Source organism: Eublepharis macularius, chromosome 5 (assembly GCF_028583425.1).
Source record: "Eublepharis macularius isolate TG4126 chromosome 5, MPM_Emac_v1.0, whole genome shotgun sequence".
Taxonomy (NCBI): Eukaryota; Metazoa; Chordata; class Lepidosauria; order Squamata; family Eublepharidae; genus Eublepharis; species Eublepharis macularius.
This window is the reverse complement of record NC_072794.1, coordinates 99,384,715-99,405,143: the sequence shown is the minus strand read 5'-3', so window position 1 is coordinate 99,405,143 and position 20,429 is coordinate 99,384,715.

Here is a 20,429-nt window from a genome sequence, read left to right as displayed (position 1 = left end):
GTACTAGAAGAGAGACTGTCTAGTATGGAAGAGAGTTTGGCCCATGCAGTTCATTTGCTCTCCGTACTCGTGGTCGGAGGATCAGATGAAAACCAATAGAGGGCTGCTGGCGTACAGAGCATCAGTCAGAGTCTGTCAAATTTACAGAGAATTATTCCGGGGACAGGCACCGCTCTGCAAGAACAACAGCTCCTGTTAGCAGATGATCAGCAACAACCCGTACAGCCACCGAACCCACCGCCGAGGCCAGTTGAGGATAAATCGGATGAAACGGAAGAAGAAGAGGAAGAAGAAGAAGAAGTAGAAGGAGGAGGGGAACAACTGCGAGAGGAACCTATAGAGACCCCACCACAGCCCGGGGGTACACCACAGTGGCCACAGGAGGAAGCTCTGGTCCTTCCACCGACACCAGTTCAGCCGCAAGGACAGCCAATCCTCCAACCTCCACCAACCCAGCCGCGAGGACAGCCATTCCTGCCGAGACTTGTGGCACCGATTCAGCGGGGCACCACTCCTCGGCCAATACCGCAGCCGGGACCGATTCCGCGGGGAACCACTCCACGGCCAATACTGCAGCCGGGACCAAGAGTACCCCCTCCGCCAGTACAGCCTGTACCGAGAGGACCTCCTCCGCCACTACAGCCTGTACTGAGAGGACCCCCTCCACCACTACAGCCTCAACCGAGGCCCCAGCAACCTCCTGTGCAACCTCCTCCTCAGTATCCTGATGGGAGACCTCGGCAAGTTCCAGTTCCAATACAATATTACCCACTGCCTGCTCCGGTCGCCAGACCTCAAGAATTGCCGATGGGGTGGGTAAAGCTGGAAGCCACTTTTGACGGGGACCCCTCCAAATTAGGGTTTTTCCTAGTACAAGCTTTACAATTCTTCAATCGTTGGGGACATTTGTTCGGAGATGAAGCCAGCCAGATCGAACATTTGGGGTCTCGCCTACAAGGAAAAGCAGCAGAATGGTATGTAGCCCTTTATGAATTGGGGCCCCCCGAACTGAATTCATTGCAGGGTCTAGTAGATGCACTCCGAGCCCAATACGAAGACCCCATAGAAGAAAGTAGAGCCAGAACAGAATTACAATCAATTAGACAAGGCAGCACGTCGGCTAGAGACTATGGCTGAATCCACATTACCCCTTTTTCCCCGGTTATTTTCCACAAGAAATCCGCATTCCCGAGTGCCGGTCACATTACCTAACCCTCTCAACGCATCTCTTTCGGTTTTCCCTCAGATTTCCAGTTGCGGCTTTCTTGCGGGAGTTTCACGGTGTCCGTGGATGCCAGCAATCGCATTTTTGGCACCCTTTTTTTAAACATCCGTACTTTGCCTTCCCATTGGCCGATTTCACCAGTAACGTCCTTCAAACAAGTTCCCCTTCATTTTTCCCCACTTATCTTCCTTTTCTTGCTTATACAACATCTGCAGTCACAATAGCTCAAATTTTTTCCCCTTAAATATCATTTCAGTTGCTAATCCTTGGGATAGTTTTCCTTATTTTTCCCCCGTTGTTAATTTTTTTTTTAACAGATATCTGTCATAGCGAAATCCCGTTGTGTGTGCCACAGATACCGAGATTGCACTATAGTGCCGTCTTTGCGCTTCCTGCCTCATCCCACGTACACACATCTCCCGAGCGAATCCAACAGTATTTTTTTTAAAATGTGCCCTTTCTCTTGTTCCTTCCGAAACATCTGTTCTATATTTGAATTATTGTTTTTACTTGTATAACGGTAACGCAGTAACGGTAAATGAAAATAACAGTGTTCAGTCATTCTACACGGGATCCCTCAATGAATCGCTTTGATGGGAGATGGGTTAGGTTGGGTTAAGTTCTTGTGGGGCGCTTGCCACGAACGTCGGGCGTGCACCAGAAAAATGAACGGATTTGATGTACTGTCTTGTCGAAAATCTGTTTCAATTCTCTTACAGCAGAATTTCACTATTCCAAACATATTTATAAAAAAAACACCGCGACTACACCAAAGAATCGCTTGAAGAATCTCCAGTCACAGAAACGTTGTGGCCTCCCCCCCCCCAAAAAAAACACAATATTAATATAATTGTCACTTTTGGATCAGCAGGGCAATTGCTTTAAAAGCGAGGCATCAAAAATTTCTTGCATGGTACACCTTTGCTGCTGTTTCCGTGCAAAATAAATCCATTACTTGGTGTCTTGTTTTCTGTTTTCAAGATCATCATCATTACCCTTGGGAACCATAATGTTCTTCCACAGCTGGTGGTCTCCTTAAGTTTGGGGATCAACTGGACACACAGTGGAAAATGAATGATGATGATAAAGATAACAGTTGCAAAAAACAGGAGACAGAATGAAATGCCAAAATTGTTGACTGTGTGATCCCTCAGTCCTTTTCTTTCTTTTGTTCTTCTGGAAGCAATATCAAACCATTGACCACACCTGGATTGCTAATTCATAGTATGCTCATTAACCTTTTTTTAATTATGAATGGAGAGGAAATTGAAAAACTATAACAATTTCTTAAACACATTATAAATGTACCTCTTCATCCTCACCTTTTAAGTTACTTCTTTTTTTAAACGAACTCTGCTGAAGAGAAACATTTATGTAGACATCCCTAATTGTGTTCAGATTGGCCAGTATGTCCTATTTCTTTAAATAACATAGGCTAGAACTGTTCATACGTCCCTGTGCATCGCAAAGGATGGGGAATAAGTGTGACATCACATTCTCCTTGAACGTGAACTCAGAGATGTCCTGTGTACTGTAAAGCCAAGCAACGGAACTCAGAATTATAATAATACATATAATGTTGGAGTCATAAAGGTGTGGAATCTCTCTCTGACTATTTCAGAATCCTCCTTTACTTTGAACTATTAATAGAAGGGAGACTTTGGACAGCTCGGGGTGTCGCGGAGCCCTTTTGTTCAAATGAAAATCTAGTAGCATAATCCAGTATTTACATAAAGAGGTGATGCATGGATTGTTGTTCACCATGTTCAAGCGCTTGATGCACCTGTGTCTGTCGAGCACAAATAAACAGGTGTGTTACAGTGATGCTGTCTCACAGCTGCAACAGTTGCTTATCTTGTCTGTCAATGACGACAGTGAGAACCATGGTGAGGGTTTTTTTTGGAGAAGCACCAGCAGATGAATGGTTTCAACATTCATCCAAGTCACAAATTTGACCATAAACAAACGTAAAAATAAATGTGGTTTTCACAAGATTTCTGGAATTGTCACCTCACACCAGACCATAGAAGTCGAGGGTTACAGGGTCCTGTCCAGTGATACCTGTGACAACATAACCGGATTGTCACGGTAGGGGGAAGATTAGAAAAGAGGGGGCAGGGAGAAATCACATCAAACCCAGTAACACCTCTTTTCACTACCACGGTGGGAAATTTCTTGAACACATGCTCATAGGTAGAACTGCTCAAATTATCGCTGCAACTATATATTGATACATGTACCGGGAGAAAAAACCCTTAATTTTCCTGTATTAAACAGTAAAAAAAATTTAATATGTACACCAAACATTGTTGGGCAGAAACAGCATTTACATTTTGATTTAACTAGATTTAATATACAGAAGACTGTGCGTCATGTGCAGGAAGAAAAACACAACTATTTACAGAGGGATTGATGCTTAGGGAGCATCCCCAGGCTCAGAGGGGCGCTGTCTGCGTCTTTCCCATCGCTCCATCGCATTGACTCTCCGTCCCAAACGTGAGAGACGTTCCTCCACGTTGCCCAAGCGCTCCTGCACAGCGGAGACTGAAATTTGTTTGAAAATTTTTTTTTGAGAAATAGCAGACAAAAAGGGTGGGTGCCAGAAACCATTTGAAAAAAAACTTACTTGATGATCCCAGCCTCTGCTCCATCCCCTGCATGGCCGTGAACAGATCATCGATCCCTCGTCTTCTGGCTCTAACAGGGGGAGCTGGCCCCGCGCTTGTGGAGGGTCCCTCTTCTGCCTGGCCAGCTTGGCTCTCTTGATCTCCTGCTGAGTAAATGACAAGAACCCATCTTAATATTTGAACATTGGTAGTCCGCCGCAAGATGCGCATCTCTTTGTAATCACGGTTCCAATTGACACGAAGAATCTCTGATGTTATCATGATCGTTACAGAATAATTTCTTCTTTCTGATTTCAATTACAGGATGTTATTGGGGTGCAATAGTGAATTGATTTATGGTGTCACAATGGAGTGAGATGATGATTTTTTTTTCCACCAGTCAATGTTCAATTTTGAAAAAAGGAAAACAGAACACAGGGGGAATTGGTCAATGCCCAGCACATGGTGTCTCCACTGTCCAACATAACCTTTTAATACTCCGAGGCGGTGTGGGTGATACTTTGGAGCCACTCATTCATGCTCACATTATATCTGGTCACAATTTAAACCACGCTGTTTGGTGATGCAGCGTTCAGCATTAAGGTTTTTTTCTTTTTTTAAAAAAGGGTACAGAGAGTCGCTTACCGGGGGGGGGCCTGTTCTGATCCATGTGAAGGATCCGCGGAGGAAGCCTGCTCTCCTGGAACCTCTGCCGTGTCCTGCTCCTCCTCTGATCTTGCCTCCCCCGCAGCAGCGGTGACAGCTCTACCGCGGAGAAGGGCTGTGAGAGGAAGGAGAACTGTTGGCACAATCAAAGCATCCATCGCAACAAGCACATGAATTGACAAAACCTTCAGTAAAGGAAACATCCCATCGTGCTACAAGAGAAATAACACGGCACGACACATCGTGAAACCCCAACTTTCAGCTTCCCAGCCAATAGGGTGACACAAATTGTGTCGTTGCTCTGATGAAAAATCGATATTTCATTTTATCGGAAATACGTTTAAAGAGTGGGGGGAAATCAATGTCCGCCCTGACTAAAGCCCCCGAACTCCAAACTGACAGCGTCACCGTAGAAATAATTGCACAGTTATGAACGGCACAGTGGGATGGATTGAAACCTTGGGGGGGGGGTGTTCCAAGAACTCACCGGCATGATGACGGGCTTGCCAGCTAGGCCTGCCGGCGAGATCCCAGAGGTTCATCATGGTGGAAAAATACGGGGGCTTTCCACTCTGGCGAGGAATCCCCTGCCAGGCTTCCAGCGCCCCGTAAAAGTCACCCTTGACTCTTTTAAATTTTGACCTGCACTGCTCGGGGGTCCTGTTGTGACCGCGGGCACACATCTGCCGCGCAAGCTTGTGAAAAACAAACTTTGTGGGCAGATGTGTGCTCCTCATTACTCGTCCCACTTTTCCAGAACGAGCAATGAGGGTCTCAACCTCTTCATCCCGCCAGAAGACTCCCTTCGCTGCTGCTGCCATTCTTGCTTCAAAACGAAATACCGAAATTTTGGTGTGCGTTAAATGAGCGTGGTCAAGTAACGGTCCGGTTTAGGTGCGCGAAATAAAGCGTGCCGATTGGATGAGTTGAAAAAAGATAACCAATGGCAGCGGAGGATTCGAAATAGGCGCGAAAGGCATGCCGATGAAAGCTTTCCTTCTGCCCTCGAATGGGACGCTTGTGTGCGGAATTGGTTCTGCACCGCTGCAGCCAGAGTTTAATCACAGTTGCAGGAAGCATCTCTGATAAATGGGGTGTGATCTCGTTGTTAGCATTGTATCGATTTATGAACATGTCGTTATATCTCTTGGATTTATTGCTTAGCGGGGCAGTGGATGGTCGAAAATCTGGAATAGCGGAATATTTTTGACGAAAAAAATGTAATGCTAGGAACGGTTTGTGGTTTGTGCGCATGCGCAGGTGAAGTTCATTCTTTCCGGCAGGAAACACTTGCGTTTTCGACAGAAAGCAGAGTTGTTGACTTGCCTAACAACTTCCAATTTTGTAGGTGCTTGAAGGGGAGCTGAAGAGGCACTTGTCTTCTAACACCTCTATAAATAATTTGGAGTGTCATAATGTCGTCCACTGTTCCTGCTCCTCCACGATCCGCGACATGGAGGGAACAAGAGGTATTGGACCTTCTTTCATTTTGGGGAGAGGACAAGATTCAGGAGGCCCTGAGAAGTTCCCACAGGAACTTAGACAATTTTGAAAAAAATTCCAGAATGATGTCCGCTTGTGGACATAGGCGCATGGCACTGGAATGCAGGAACAAGACAAAAACAATGAGGTTGGAGTACAAGTGTGTCATAGCGCACAATTCCACCTCTGGAAATGCCCCCATAACATGTCCTTTTTTCGTGAACTGGACAGCATTTTAAGAGGGGACGCAAGTGTGAAGCCGAAACGTATAGCCAGAAGCATAATTTTGGATCATAGACCCACAGAGATTCGTGCCCCTAGGGAAGTGATGGAGGGATCGGAGGAACTCTTCTCGCATGATATGATGACAATAGATGCCGCACCACTGAGGTCCTCCTCTCCAATTCCCATGGCAGCACGTAAGTCACCTGTTGATTATTTCAACTGTCAAGAGTAATTTTTTTCTTTCTTCCTACAAACTCGTTTTCTGTCAATTGATGACCTCGCTGTCAACTTAAATTTTACAGAGCAGAACTTAACCTCTTCCACCGATGCCATTGAAGAGGATCTTGACCAAACTTTGGATGGACTTGCTGACAAGGGTAAGCATGGCCTGGACACAGCGCTCCAAACAATCACCATCCTAATCATTTTGGGAAACGGCTTTAGATAGTGCGTAAAGAGGAAGGTCCAAATTAAATGTCTTCTCTCAATAAAGTAATGGTGGGCATCACGTTTGAAATAAAGGGGCAGCTCTGTCAATGATGGAATGGCCCAGGAGACATTGCATCAATAGAGAGACCTAGACATCACCAGCCGTATGAGGGAATTGTTAATGTTATCCTGCTTTCCCATCATCAACTGAGTTGTCCCGCTCAGGCTTTCCTTTCCTGGTTTTCTAATTATTACTCTGACACCTGACAATTGTGACGACCAGCACACCCTGGACACTTGTCTGATTCACTGATGTCTTCATGGGTAATGTGGGCATTCATGTGTTTAAACCGTGAAGGATAGTCAAGCATTTAAAGATGGCTGACCACATGTCCCAGCAAAAATAGATGCATACCGACACTTGTCCTACCAGTGTCAGGAGTAAATTGTGTGTGGGATCTAGCTCTGAAGTGCATGGGTGGCATCAAAGGTATGAGCTTACACTGATGAGATTTTTTATTCCAGGAGATGTTGCGAATGAGGATACTCTGCCTGAGCACAAATGTCCTCTCTTTTTGCTCAAATTTCCGGGCCGCAATTCTGTGGTCTGTTTAACATGGGGAAAAGGTGATGATGGGGGGTGGGTGGGTTGTGGGTTCACTTAAGGTTTTTTTTGGAACATTCCATCATGATGAAAATTGGGATAACATGGGTTTCTCTAGAATGGTTATAGAATTTTTTTTTTTTTAAACAGTGGCCACATGGTTTCTCACCTTTGTCATGAACACAAAATTAACAAACAGGCTTCCTGATGTTGGTTCTGTCTTGGTGTTTTCGTGGGCAATGATAAAAAATAGGAAATGGCCACCACTCTCCAAAGCACCTTTTTTTATGTGCTCCGGTGTGTTTGTTGCTGGTTAAAATGATTGATTATCTGTCCTTTATTAAGAAAATCAAAATATTATACTTTCAGAAAACAACCCCCCAAATGAAAAGCCGGCAGAGGAGGATGACAGTGACTTGGACCTTCCGCCCGCTCATCGTTCACGGCATTATCCAGGTTTTAACACTTAATTTCACCCATTTCTGAGAGTCCATGTGCACCTTAAAAAAATATCCAACTGTATTTTCAAGTTAGTGTTTGCGAACCAAAGAACGCTTTGAAAGATGCATGGTTCAGAGACAGGGCAGATTAAGATGTGAAGGGAGCGTGTGAGCGGAGTGCTCCGAGACAATTGAAATCGGCAATGCGGATTAACCAATCAATGGATTCCTTTGCTGTAACCAGCAAATTTCTTTGTTGTCTGGTAATGTCTTTTGTATTCAACGGAGTAGTGCTTTTTATTTTCCCGAAGCCATCCCTCCAATCTATTCAATTCCAAAACAGTGACAGCCAGCGACTACAACTCTTCTCCTTGCCCCATGCATCTGGTAATGAAATCTGTGGTTAGCATTCTTATAGATGTTCTAGGTGTCTGTCACCAAAAAGCCGAAACCCATAACAGGCAACAAATGTGAAATTATTTCCCATGGTGTGGTCTCTTTGACACGCCTGTTCACGCAACCAATTTAAGCTGCTGAAATCAGGTGATGGACATGCCTTTCCATGCACGCATTTGTGCCTTTCTACAAACGGTGAACACACAGGTAGGGGCGTTGTTGAAGTGGCAAAATCCACCAAGTGTCACTGTGTGGGTGTGGGTTGTCTCCACCAGTTTCCAACTGTGGAAAAATGGTGTTTTTTTTGAAAAATTGAACATGAGCCTTTATGTTCTCATGATCGCATGTTAAATGACAATTCATTATTGTTTCTCCGAGAAATAGGGGATTTCTAACTCTGACTTATTCTCACTCTAGCTGGAGCCGATAACCGTTGCCAGGCTGAACTGTCACCTGGGACAAGACTGTTCAACCTAAGACACAGGAAGCGCCGGAATGCGGCACTTTTTGGAGTGGCCGACGACATGATGCACCGCTCGCGAGAGGAGCACAATGTGCAAGTGGCAGAGTGGAGAATGGACAGAGAAATGTTGTGCCGTTGGAAGGATGACGAGAACAAAATTCAAAAGGAATTCCTGGAGCACACCAAAACGGAGAGTGACAAGTTTTCCGAGGCCTGGAGGCAGAACATCTCAGTGATGTCAGATGCGGTTAGCACATTGCGTTCATTGGGAGAGATGCTTTCCCAACAGCGTCGAGTTTCCATCGACACACACGTCAATGAGCCAACCCATCTCCACGCCTCACAGGGAACAGAGAAGAAGGCGGCAGCAAAACGTTCGTGTGTGGGCAAAGCCAGGGAGCGGTTGACGCTTTGAGGGACCATGCTCTACATTCCGCTGCTCATATTGCATTAAGCAATCTTTCTGTTATGATTTTTCATATACCTGGATCCTTTTTTTGTTAGAATGATCAGCAATCCAGACCACCTGTGTTGCACGCGACAATTGGTCATTGTGCTGTAGAGTGTCTAGCTAGATATATCTGTGAGGGTTTATTTTTCCATGTTATGCTGAAGCCACATGTGATGGGGGGACGTTTTTACTTTCCAGCTTTGTGATTTAAAAAAAACTTTAACCCTTTATTCCAAAGTGTTCAGGAGAATACATATCAATTGATGCACTAAACAAGTGCTTGCTTTCTCTTGTGTTGTACCTTAGATAAGTGGTTAATTCCTGGGGCTGTAAGTGTGATAAAAGTATTTTCCTGGCAATGAGCGATAGAATCAATTTCCGTACATGTTGTGCTTCTTCCCACCCCTCCAGTATTGCCTTGAATAGCCAATTGTGGTAGTACTTGGGAAAGACCAGCATTCTAGAATGACACTTTTACTCGTTTCTGAAAGGGGAGCCAGAGTCCATGTCTTCCTTCCCAGAAACCAAATAACATTAACCATCATAACTTTGGAGACAGCACATCACTTTTGTCACATCAGGTTAAGATGTGTCAGGAACTTGATCAAACTTCACCGTTTGGTTGATAGCCCCCCAAAAATAACTAGTCTCTGATGTTAAGCCAAAAAAAGATTTATTGACTCCTATTACATATTTTCATCTCCAGACAAGTGCATAGTGACACCTTGCCCGCTTCCCGTGCGTCAACCGCCACTAGAAGCCGCTCATGCACTGTCAATCATTCACCTCATTGCGGTGGGTGACCCAACCCAGTAGAATCTTGGCACATGTACTTGGCAATGGCATCCCTAACCAACTTGCCCTCTGCAAGATGCCTGTGATCAGTTGTTATCTCCTGTTCCACCCCCTGAGAAAAAAGCAGTGTCTCAGGGGTTCCTCCGCTTCCAGTGATGGGATGTCCTCGGCTTTCGCATAGGTTGTGTAAAACAACACAGGCTGTCACCACCGCTATCACATTATGCTCCCTAACTTGGAGCCGGTGTGACAGACACCTCCACCTGGCCTTCAGTATTCTGAAACAGCACTCCACCACGTTCCTGGCTCGTGATAGACACCTGTCAAACCGTTTCTGTTGGTATGTGGTTGCTGCTCTTCCATATGGCTTTATGAGCCACTGACGCATGGGGTAGGCTCCATCAGCAACCACCAATGGTGGAATACGAACACCGTCCACCACCATGAAGGGGTTTCCTGGGATGAGTGAGCCAGTGTCCATCGCAACACATATGGCAGAGTGGGAAAACACGAAGGCATCGTGGTTTTTCCCACTCCACCCGACCTTGGCGTCAACGAACCGTCCATGGTGATCAAATGTGCCTTGTAACAGTATGGACGAGTAGTTTTTCCTGTTTCTGTACTGATCCGGCCGGCCTCCAGGAGCACAGATAGGTATATGCGTCCCATCAATGGCCCCGACACAGTGCGGGAAACCCATCCTTCAGAAACCGTCCATTATCTGGCAGTGTTAGAAAAACAAGATAAAATGAAAATTAAGGTGGTGTCATTTACAATGCAATCTATCAATGCTGGGCCAATAGGCAATCTCTCACACTTCAAAACCTATAGGTAGCTCTTTTTTAGAATCATTAGAAAAACCCAAATCTCTGTGGTGAGTGAGGTGGATGTGTTCTAGATTTTTGATAGATTTTGATAGAGGAATAACGCCCATGGACACGCCATGCTATCTTATTATACCCCCTCTAGCAATATAGGTGAAGGGTGGGAGGTGTCAACTGCAGCATTTTGTTGAGGCCGCTGACCGGCCAACCACAGTGGGATTTGCCGAGACATTGATTGATGAAACGTTAAAGGGTTGGAAACAGGGGGCATGAAGATTAGTGTCATGCAGCCTTGAAAATGCCACTGCTGGCAACGTAAGTCTCAAGTGATTCTCACCTGTGAAACAGAGGTGTTGCAGTGGATCGCTAAAAAATTTTGTAGGAAAGTGCCAAAGAGCCAGCCACAGTTGAATGTCTATGACAATTGTTGTAGGTTGTAACCACATGTCATTTGTGGTTGCTTGTCTCTTGGGTTCTCTTTGAGTGCTCAATGCCAACCACAGTCACCTTGGAGGTTCAAGTGTTTCTACCAATACATAATTGTGGGAAGTTTGAAGGCATTTTGTCATAAGCACATGGCGTTTTGGAAAGTTTTCCCTGTGTTCCCTTTTTACATAATTATGCTTAGTCATTTGAGGGGTTTTGAAGAAAGTCATCGGAAATTGCAGATAGAATCTGGCCATACATTAGGTGATCACTCCAAGCAGACTTCACGCAGAAAACAGGATTGTTTAAAAACCACCAACAACAACTCATAATAAAAATAGGGAATCCCTGACCGAAAAACACCTCGTTCCTAGCACCATTTTAGGACTTGCAGCGGAGGAACATGTATGTCTCAACCATTGACTCCCCTGTTTTGACAACAACGGGAGTTGTCCTATGGAAGAATATGATTGTGAACCGCCAAGAAAGGTGAGTGGTGTGTGTATGCAATGATCAATCATAAACAGATAAAAAAGTAGCCATGCAGCAAGGGACAGGGCTCCAAAATATTCTTGTCAATGATTGGGGGGGCGGGTTCTTGGAAGAACAGAGTTATGTTAACGTGACGGTGTGCTCCATCGTACCACAAATTTTTTTTTTAACGTCAAATTGCAATAACGAAAATATGAAATATCAAGATAAAATTTACCTCTCCAATTGCAGACCCAAAGGAGACAGTCTTGGAGAAAAGTTCCACCTCGACCGCGAGGCAGAACTCGACCACCGCAGAGGCTACCGTGGACTTTCCAATCCCAAAAAGGTCGCTTGCCACCTGGTAGCTTGTTCCGCTGGCAAGCCACCAAATCGCGGCAGCGACTTGTCTCTCCACGGAAATCGGGGAACGAATGGAGGTGTTCTGGCGCTGCAGCCTGGGACGCAGAGCTTCCACCAAGTCAATGAAGGTCCGCTTAGACATGCGGAAGCGGCGCATCCACCGATGTTCGTCCCAATGCACCAACACGATATTCTCCCACCAATCGGTGCTTCTAGGGTACACCCAATGCTGCCGTGGCTCCTCCATCTCCGCGAGCATTAACCATTGTTGGAAGCGCTGCCGGCGCCATCTTCGGGAGTGCACCCAGGCTACGGTGGAGACAGAGTTGTGGAAAAGAATCCTGGCTGCAGCTCTGCGGCGTTGTGCTGAATAGCGACGGTAAGCCAGAAGCAGCTGCGTCTGGCAAGCCAACAATACCCACATAACCTGTCCTATAAGGGCGATTATGGGATCCATAACTGCAACCAAATCACAAAAACTGACCACAAGAACACCAAACCCACCAACCATCCACTCACACCCACAAAATGAGTTTGCCGAAAAATATCCCTTTTATAGGCTTTTTGAATCTTAGCCCCAAAATATTAACCAATGAATATAGAGGCGTTCACGTGATATATCGCGTAATTGATGTTTCCTCATATGGAAAAAACGAAATAACGGAAAAGTTAATGTAAAAAACAAAAAGGGAGGGAAAATAGGTTCCCGCCCACAAAAGCGGTTTGCGAGCGGACGTGTGACCGGAGGCTCGCGTGAGAAAGCCGGGTGGAAGGCATGAATGTGAACGGAGAAGTAAAAGTTGCGGATCGGAGGAAAACGAAAGAAAAACTATTAATAAGCAGGTAATTGGTGGATGTGGATTCAGCCTATGTTACAAAATTCCGACAGCTGGCCGCCAAATGTCCAAGGTGTGAGGAATCCACCAAAATAATTCTGTTCAAACAGGGCATGAATCCCAGACTGTTGGACAGGGCCCTTATGTAAGATAATCCTCCCACACTTTTAGGGTGGATTCAATTAGCTTGTGAAGTGGAAAATCGTATGCAAGAAGTACGCCTGGTCAAACAGCAACAAACCGCTGGGAACCGGCACTCATCTGTACTTGTGAGAGGAAGTAAGGGTGCTGGATATGCAACTAGGGGAGCGAGAGATGCTAGATGGCAACAAGGGTTGTGTCTTCAGTGTGGCCAAGGCAGTCGCTTTGCGGCAAAATGTCCGTTCCGGCCTGTGCAAAGAAATCCGTTCCCACCAAGGCGTCCAGCCCCCACCTCTCTGCCCATGCCAGCCCGCCCAACACCCGCTCCAAGAGCGACGAGAGGCAGAGGTACTTTCCGCAGAAATCCTCCCGAGAAAGTCTTAGAGCTAGAAGAAATTATGGACTATGATTCAACAGCTCTAATCGGTGAGGAAAACCCCGAAAGTCCTGCCTCAGGAAACGAGATGGATCTGTCGTAAAAGGACCCAAGCGGCAGATCAAAAATCAGTCAGTTCCAATTCCGGAAAAACCTCATGGGTCCATACTATTCATACCAGTTACGTTAGTTAATCCAGAAAGAAAAACATATCCATGTGCAAGCACTCATAGACTCAGGGTGCTCGAGAGACATTATTGCACCAGCCTTAGTGAATGCATTAGTACTCCCAATAAAAGATCTGGAAACTCCAGTCATTTTTGAACAAATGGATGGCACCAATATGAATCCAGTCACTACCGAAACGATACCTGTCATCACAGGTATGGGACAACATTGGGAGACGAGATCGTTCGTAATTAGCACTACAGCCAAATACCTGTTAATCTTGGGAAGCAGATGGTTGTGGGATCACAACCCATATATAGACTGGACGGTCGGAACCATTACTTATTCACATGATAAATGTAAAAATCATCGTTGGAACCAGAATTGGGGTAAAAACCCTACCCTCATTGAGCAAGCCCTGTTAACTCAAGAGGAACTTAACCAAATACCTAAACAGTACAGAGCCTATGTCCAAGCCTTCACCGAAGAAGAAGCCAACTCCTTACCTCCCCACCGGAGGACGGACTGTGCCGTGGAAATTTTACCGGGTTCATCTTTACCCAAGGGCAGATTGTATCCCATGAGCCCAAACGAACGGGAGGAGCTCCACAAGTTCATTGACACAAATCTTCAAAGAGGATTTATCCGACCCGCAAATAGCCCGCATGCTGCTCCAGTGCTATTTGTCAAAAAAAAGGATGGGGGATTGAGACTGTGCACGGACTTTAGAGGACTTAATGCAGTCTCCTCCAGCAATGCCTATCCCATACCACTCATCCGAGATCTACTCAACGTCGTGGCACAAGGTAAGATCTTTACAAAATTGGATTTAAAAGATGCTTACTTCCACGTTCGTATAAGGGAAGGCGATGAATGGAAAACCGCGTTCAATACGCCCCTCGGCCAGTTCAAAAACTTAGTTATGCCTTTTGGCCTGGCTGGGGCACCTTCGGTTTTCATGTCCATGATCAATGAAGTATTGCATGAATTTTTGTATAAGGGAGTAGTTGTATATCTGGATGATGTCCTAATTTATTCAGAATCTGAAGAGGAACACATAGATCTTGTGAAAAAAGTCTTAACTACTCTGATGTGTAACAAACTGCCTATTAAACTGTTCAAATGTGAATTTCATAAGACAGAACTCACTTATTTAGGATATTGCATCTCCAAAGATGGCTTGAAAATGGACCCAAGCAAAGTGCAAGCTGTCCATGAATGGCAAACGCCCAGTACTCGTAAAGAACTACAATCTTTTCTGGGGTTTGCCAACTTTTATAGAGAATTTATAGCTAACTTTGCTCAAATAACGCTTCCCCTTACTGAACTGCTAAAAACCAAAGACAAAGGGGAGCAAGCTAAAAAAACCAAGCGCTAAATTGTCTTGGACACCACAGTGCCAAGCAGCATTCGATCAACTCAAAAAGCAATTTATTTCCGAACCAGTACTGCAACACCCTGACGAAAATCGCCCCTTTATAGTACAGGTGGACGCCAGCGATACTGCGATAGGGGGCATCCTCTTGCAGCGTGGAGAGGACGGTGTGCTTAAACCCTGTGCCTTCCTGTCCCGAAAATTTTCTGAACCTGAAAGAAATTGGAACGTTTGGGAAAAGGAGGCTTTTGCTGTAAAAGCGGCACTCTCCACCTGGAGGCATTGGTTAGAGGGAGCCTGCCATCCGTTTAAAGTATGGACAGATCATAAAAATTTAGAAGCTTTACGCAGCCCTAGAAGGTTAAACGCCAAGCAGCTTCGATGGGTGGAATACTTTTCTAAATTCAATTTCACTTTGAACTTTTTGCCCGGCAAAACTAACTTTCTTGCCAACGCCCTATCACGCATGCCTCAACACAAAAGCAAAAGGGAGGAGACAATAGACACTGTCTTTTCACCTACGCAATTGGGAGGAGTGGTCACAACGCGCAGTCGCGCAGCCCAGCCTCCTCAACCAGATCAAGGGTGGAGACTAAAGCTGAAATCTGAAGTGGAAAAGGAGGGGGATAAAGTACCCAAGGAAAAATTGCAGCAATCCAAGCAAGGAGAGTGGCTATGGGGGGATCGATTCTATGTACCCAACAGCTTAAGAAAAGAAGTGTTACAACGTTGTCATGACGCCCCCACAGCTGGCCACTACGGGTACTTAAAAACACTCCATCTAGTGCAACGACAATTTTGGTGGCCAGGCATGCGCGAAGACATTTCACAGTATATAGCGTCATGCCCCATTTGTCTCAGTGCCAAGTCATGCAAAAGCAAGCCACCCGGACTATTGCAACCTTTGGAAACGCCAAACAGGCCATGGGAAATCATATCCATGGATTTTATCACAGATCTTCCCCCCTCCAAGTGCCACACTTGCATTTTGGTCGTAGTGGATTTGTTCTCCAAACAAGCTCATTTCATACCCTGCACCACTATACCTTCGGCCCGAAAACTAGCAGATATCTTCTTAAAACACATTGTTAAACTGCATTCTTTTCCGTCAAAGGTGATTTTGGACCGCGGCGGACAATTTGTTGCCAACTTCTGGCGGGAGCTTCTACAGCTTCTGGGAATTGAGCAAGGTTTAAGTTCCAGCCATCATCCTCAAACCGACGGACAATCCGAAAAAACTAATCAAATATTAGAACAATTCCTCCGCTGTTATATCAACTTTCAACAGGACAACTGGATTGATTTACTACCCTTAGCGGAATTCTCGTACAATAACAGTGTGCATGCATCTACAGGAGAAACCCCCTTCAAAGTAGTTTATGGCTTCCACTTTAAGCCCTTCCCGTTTGAAGTGCTCCCCCCTCCTACGTCAGCCTCCAGAGATGTTTCAGAATGGTGGGGGGAAGCAGCTCAACAATGGACTCTAATTAAGAAACATCTTGACAAAGCCAAACAGGATTACAAAAAATACGCTGATTGCCACCGTGTGGCTGAATGGAACTTACAACCAGGAGATTTAGTTTATCTATCCACAAAGAATTTAAAAGTTACTCAAACCAGTCGGAAATTAGCCTTGAAGTTTCTGGGACCTTTTCCTGTTCGTAAAGTAATCAATAAAGTGACTGTAGCCCTGGATTTACCAAAAAATCTGTGCCATGTGCATGATACATTCCATGTCAACCTTTTGAAAAAAGTTCCCCCAGCAAATCAATGGCACACCCGTGCCCCTCCTATTCCAACATTGATTGATGATCAAAACCCATTATGAAGTGCAGCAAATTCTGGACTCTAAAGTTAAAAGGAACAAGTTATTTTATCTCATCAGATGGAAGGACTTTGGCTCTGGGTTTGATGAATGGGTGCACTCTGTACATGTTCATGCTCCTAAATTAGTTAAGGCGTTCCATACCCGTTATCCGCATAAACCGGGGGGGAGGAGCATTTTAGAGGGGGCAGAAATGTCAGGTTCAGAATGCTTTCCTCTATGTTATAACCAAAGAGACTCCATTTTAATTCTTTTAGTATTCTGAGTGCTTCTTTCACAGGTGCCAAGACGTTCCCTCGCAGTTATCTCACAGAAGAGGAATGTTTTGACTTCAGCTTTTCCAGCCTTGGGAAACTTTCACTTTCTCAGCCTCAAGCGGCTTGTTTTGAGAACTATGGGGGGAGGTTGGGCCTGCTGGGGTTTGATACTCTGTACCAGGTTCTATGCTTGTCATTCGTAACAATACACGTGTACCAGCCTAGATATTGCATCTGGGCCAGCGGACTATAATGGTTGACTTTTTCAGTAAATCTTTTGAAAACAACGGGCTTTTGTCTGATTGCAGAAGGTAGTCTGGAGTACAACTATTATTTAGCCACAGTTCTGACAGATTGGTGCTTGATGTGCTAATCTTCTCTGCAGGGCTATTGTCGAGTATAGAGTGTTTTGTTAGCCTGGTGTTTTTCAGAACTGGAAACCATGCTCTGTTCATTCTTAAGGTTTCTTCTTTCCTGTTGAAGTTTTGCTTATGCTTGTGAATTTCAATGGCTTCCCTGTGCAGTCTACAGGAAACCAACTCATACTGATCGGTACTTACACAAAAACTCCAATCACCACCCCCGACAGAAAAGAGGCATAATGAAAACATTAGTGGATCGTGCAAGACGGATATGTGAGCCGCACTTTCTCAATGAGGAAATTAATCATCTAAACCATGTGCTTCAGGCAAATGGCTACTCCAGAAATGAAATCCGAAGAGCAATCAAACCCAGGATGAATCAAACAACCAAGGAAAAACAGTCTCCTACAGGAAAAGTGTTTTTGCCATATATCAAAGGAATTACTGATCAGATGGGAAAGCTTATGAAAAAGCATAACCTTCAAGCAGTATTCAGACCCACCCGAAAAATACAACAGATGCTACGATCAGCAAAAGACAGTAGAGACCCCCTCACCTCTGCAGGAGTATACCGTATACCCTGCAGCTGTGGACAAGTTTACATCGGGACCACAAAGCGTAGCATCCAGACAAGAATAAAAGAACATGAAAGACACTGCAGACTTGGACAACCTGAAAAATCAGCAGTGGCTGAACATAGCCTAACTCAAACAGGGCACAGTATCTTATTCCAGGACACCAAAATACTCGACAACACTTCCAACTACTTTGTCAGACTGCACAGGGAAGCCATTGAAATTCACAAGCATAAGCAAAACTTCAACAGGAAAGAAGAAACCTTAAGAATGAACAGAGCATGGTTTCCAGTTCTGAAAAACACCAGGCTAACAAAACACTCTATACTCGACAATAGCCCTGCAGAGAAGATTAGCACATCAAGCACCAATCCATATGCAAAAGAACCTCCTCAGGATACAGTGAAGTCTCCCTCCATTAGCATTCCACACCCTGGGAAACTCTTACAGGATGACTCAGCTCAACCCCACCCCTCCTGAGTAGATACAAATGACCTGCCAACATCTTTTCCACACTGTGACACTGAGAGATCTCTGTCTTTTGGTGCTACACCTCTGAAGATGCCAGCCACAGCTGCTGGCGAAACGTCAGGAACTACAATGCCAAGACCACGGCAATACAGCCCGGAAAACCCACAACAACCATTATTCTGTCTGTGAAGGGCTGATTAATGTATCACCATATCTTGTGAATATCTCTGAAGAATATCTTTGTCTCTTGAATGGTTTCCACATGGGAACAGGTTTCTGTGGTTTCCTGTTCCTGGTGAGTGCTGCAGTACCTTGGAATCTTAAATCTGTAGAGGTTCTGATGTAGGTAATTTCAGAAGTACCATAGTTCTCCAGTAGGGGGAAGTATTAACCATCTTAACTACCAGTGTAGTTGATACCGAATCTCGACGATAAACCTTTCACATTGCAGGAAAATGGGTGACCAGATGCAAAAGAGGGTAGAATCCCTTTGCCTTTAATAATCATGTAATGGTGGTAAGTGCAGCAGCTTGTCATGCCCAAGAGCTAATCCTATCCACACAGCTTTTAAAAGCGCAAGAACCCAGTCCTTACATTTGATCATGGAACAGGACTGGCCTCTTAGAAACTTTACAAGAGATCTACTAGGCTGGATGTGGCAAATGACTGGGCACTAAAGGGCTCTTTCATTCAGCATAAAATAGCAGTACAATGATTGATTACTGGGTGGGAACATTTTAGCAATATCCCAATAAAGTGCATGATACAGTAATGCTGCTGAAGCTCAGCAGGTCTAGATTTGATCAGTATCTGGGCAAGCAATCTCTTAGGAATTTTGTATTTTGATCAGTATCTGGGCAAGCAATCTCTTAGGAATTTTGTATAAACTGCCTTGGCTTCGGTGAGAGAAAGAGGCAAGATATTGGAAAGGCAGATATAAATAAAGAAAATGAATAAATAATCCAGCTCAGAGATGATTTTAAAACAAGGGGCAAATGATCTACAGATGGGATAGATTCCTGGTTGTGCACAGCCTCTTCAGGCTCTCTGTTTTCATTAAAAACATTCATTGTTCCACTGTGCACAAGTGGGCTTGATCTAGCATTAATCAGAAGCAAAGGCACTTTACTGGCCTGGGTGGAACAAGAGCTAATCTATATCATTTCATTTGCTTCCTCCTTCCCTTTGTTTCCTCTATGAAGTAAATTTTTAAAAAATCAGGCTCCACTGTCATTTCTGTTTGCATTCTTTCTTAATCCTCAAACTTCTCTCTGCACAAAGGTGCAGTTCAGCAATCCCAGACCCACAGAGTAAGATTGTTTCCAGCTCTCTCCTTTGATACTGTTCCTTGAGCTGTGTTTCCCAAGGGGTGAAGCATACAGGGCAGAAGCCGGGCTTTCAACATATGCATGCAGTGACCCGATTACGGGTTCTGATGGCAAGAAGAATGGACACTTGGCGTCAGTGCATATATCTGTAATGCATCCACTGGTCACACTACTGAAGTAGCTCTGACCTGAATGTTGGTGGAGACATCCAGTCTCTAGTTCAGTGATCTTCAGCCTACTGAGACTGGGATCACCTTTAATTAAAGGATGGGACCCACTGAGCTGCAAGCATTTAAGGTCAGTCATGTGAGATGAAAAATGATGACCTCATCAGTGTCAAGGCTAGGACTATGGACAGAAGATGAAGGCAGCTAGGGAAAGGGAACACAAACCATTCACTAGCGAGTGTATCAAAATGCAAGGAATGAACCAAGAATTAGAATTATGGAGGAATCCTCTCCACCATTAGTGACCTTGTATTGCCATCCTGCTGAAAAAGGAAGGACGTGTGGCACCCTTGCTCACTATGCAAGTACATTGGCAACAGATATTTCCAAAAAGCAGCCAAGAAAGAAGAAAAAAAGAGGCAGCTCTAGAGGGTCTTATGACCCTATAAGTAGATCTCTGTCACCCAGTGGTCCCCAACCTTTTTGGCACCAGGGACCAGTTTTGTGGAAGATAATTTTTCCATAGGATCCCTGAGCTTGTTTTCCTGCAACTAGACGGTCCCATCCTGGGGGTGATAGGAGGTGGCGGATGGTGGCAGACACAGTATAAGGCCAGTACTCACGGACCGGTCGTTGGAGAGGGCAGCAGCAGCCAGCAGGCAACCGCAGCACACAGAGCTGC